Consider the following 3,292-nt stretch of genomic DNA (forward strand, 5'->3'; position numbering starts at 1 on the left):
GTTCCAAGGTAAGGAACGGGCAAGGCAGCGGAAGCCTGTTTAGGATTGGATACTTTGGATAATTTTAGTGGGCTCCAGGTGGCAGGGCTTGTCTCCAGTTGTCTGCTATCTGGCCTTGGGGTGACTAGATGGGGGAATGGTGGCCTAGAGTGAAAGAGTCTGACAGAGAGGCGGTGGGAACAGGGACTGGTTTGGTTAGTTTGCATACGAAAGGCCTTCTAGCAGGTGAGTTGTTTACTATCTGTAGGGATCGGTTACAGAATCAGCAAAGCCCCAGATGTCAAAGCATCAGAAATACAGAAAATAATGAAGCGTGATTAGTACATTACCTAAGGGCAATGTCCCTAATTTAGGAGAGGAAAGGGATTTGGGGCAACATACCAAAAAGTGGTCCCTGTAGAAGGAAAGTGCTTGATCTAAATAGACATACTTTGAGGGGCATTAGTATCCAAGAGGGTGAAGGCAATCCTAAGCAAAGAGGCTGCCCTGAGAGGGGTAGGAGTGTCCTCTGCAGGAAAATGTCCTAAAAAGGGAGTGGCCTGAATATTCTGCTGACAGCTGGGAGCACATGGGGAAATGGACCTGTAATAGGAAATGACAAACCTTACAAGAGAGTATAGCTTCCTCAAATGGAAAGTAGCCACCCTTTACCAATAGCATCGTTGTGTGGGTGGCCTGGGATAGTCAGGAGAGTCAACACTACACTTTTCCTGGTGTTACTGCCAGAGAAAAAGAGGCTCCAAAGATACTCTTGTAGGTTGGGGGAGGCAGCATCTGCAGAGCCACAAAACAGGGCTGCTTTGCCCAGCTGGCATGGCTCAGTGGTTGAGCGTTGATTATGAACCAGGAGGTCATAGTTCAATTCCCAGTCTGGGCACATGCTGGGGTTGTGGGCTTGTTCCCCAGTAGGAGGTGTGCAGGAGGCAGCCAATCAATGGTTCTCTCTTATCACTGATGTTTCTATTTCTCTCTCCCTCTCCCTACCTCTCTCTGAGGTCAATAAAAACATATTAAAAAAACAAAACAAAAATCAGGGCTGCTTACACCTCGGCTTGTACTTTGTGTGGGTGCCCAGCAATATTCTCTGGGGCTGGTCAAGGAATTTTACTTGTACAGTATTGAGCTGTTCAGAAAAATTGACTTTCCTGTTTATTATTTTACTAAACCATGAGAAGATGTTCAAGGGGAGGAGGTGTATGAGAATAAATAGGCTTAACAGAAAAAGAATTATTCTCTCCACCCCTCCCCTCCAATGCATTTGTCCAACAGGCACTCTTCCCTGGGAGAGTTTGTGGCAACAGGATCCCTCCAGATTCAAATCTGGTCGTAAACACTTGAAACTGAGAAGCGTAGTAATTGGGAAAGTGGCTTTCAACCGCCTGGTGAATGAGAAGTGGCAGCCAAGGAAACAAAACCATGAGGTGACTCCCAAATCAGAAAAACTATTGACTTTTTCATTTACTGTTTTAGTGGCTTCGGGAAAGTAAAAGCTACAAAGTGATTTGCAGTCAAATTTCCACTGAATCTCCAGAAGTTACAATGGTATATGGTGGGGGGCAAATTGGAGACTTTGGTGATCTGGTTAGGCAGGTTTGAAGGCTGAATGAAGGAGAGGAAGGCAGGGTTAAGGAGAGAACCTGGGGATGGAGTGATGGACTTTTGGTCCATTCAACTCAGTTCCATAACTGGGTCAGCTCCCATCTTCCACCAGAAAAATTCCTACCTGACTGGGTTGTGGCTACAGGACACAGTTAATGCAGCCGCTGGATACTAAGAACCACTAGGTGGCATTTGTGATTTATTACTTTCGAATCTGAGATTTTAAAATGTCTCTGCTGATCCTTTGTTTAGACTGAAAGAGACATTTAACATTCCAAAGCATTTCATTCAAGAAATGCAGAGTTCATTCTCTTTATCAAGCTCAGAGCGGGTGGGGGACAGGGTGACTGGTTTGAGAAGTTGAATTTCAGATCATCTACATTCTTCCGCGGGTCCTCTCTGACCCCACACCATCAGCTTACATAAGTAATTACTTGTCTACAATTAAGCTGTAAATAATGCAATCACTCCATTCTTGTCCCGTCACTCCAGTCCCAACCACAACAAATAGTGCTAATCACATACTTATTCAAGTGTGTAATTATTCACAGTTAAACTTCTGTCACTTTCACCCTGTTTGGAAACAGCAGAACACAACCTGTAATTAGCAAATGTGGCTCCAGGCACTTCTGCTTGGGAGCACGCCAGGGATTCAGCACCTAGGAGCGCCTTTGATCTGGGAGCTGGCAAGGCGCCTCACCCTGAGGCCAGAGTGCTATCAGCACTCTGCGAGTCACTGAGATCAATGAACATGTCACAGGCATCTATCCCAAATCACACTTTACTTCTCTCCTCACTGTGCTTTCAGCTTTGGTGTATATTTCATAGACGTTCCTTTTCTTTTTGAACCCTTTGACTCCTGTTTAAAGGGTCACCAATGAGGTCTGCAAGCCCCTGGGTTTTCAACTCGGGTTAAAAATGAAAGTCCCAGAAGTCCCGCTTGATGGTCCCTGTTCTTTCTTAAGGTTGCAGTTTCCTTGAAAAAAGAAAAGCACAATGGAGGAGGGATGACCCTTGCTGCCTCGCCTAGGCCACAAGGAAGAGGAAACAAATACTTCTGTGCACCATTTCTCTCCAAACCCAGCTAAACCACCCAGCATAAGGGCTGCAAGGGAGACCAGGTTATCCTCAGATGTTTCAGAACAAATCCATTATGTCTTCTCAGAGGAACAACCTGCAGCACAGATTCTTCTGAGGGAAGGTAACAGTGCCCTCCTAGGTGGACAACAGAACTTGGTAGCCAGCTTCTTTCTCTATAAGGACGTCATGCTCCTTGAACTATGAGGTCGTGCTTTGCATAAAAGTATATGGTGCCCATAGGAAAACAGTGAGGCATAAAGGCGGAGAAAGTACATTCGTGAATTAGACTTTGTCTGCATGTTGTATTAAGAGTGATATTTGTTTGTTTGAGGAAAAGTTATTCTACCTTCATGGAGACTTCCAATGGCAATTACCTAATGAAAACAAGTTTACATATCTGACCTGGTTTAATATCTTCCTTTCCTGACATATCCAAATAAGATAGAGGTTTCTCACTTCAGCTCTATATGAATATTCTTCTCAGTAGAAAACAGAACTGAAGTTCAGTTTTTTTGTATATAAACACTAGTCAGCCTTTGGTTCTAACCAAAACAAAGCTGATTTTTTAAATACCACTTAGAGCCTGGCCGGTGCGGCTCAGTAGTTGAGTGTA

This window comes from Eptesicus fuscus, chromosome 5 (genome assembly GCF_027574615.1).
Source record: "Eptesicus fuscus isolate TK198812 chromosome 5, DD_ASM_mEF_20220401, whole genome shotgun sequence".
Taxonomy (NCBI): domain Eukaryota; kingdom Metazoa; phylum Chordata; class Mammalia; order Chiroptera; family Vespertilionidae; genus Eptesicus; species Eptesicus fuscus.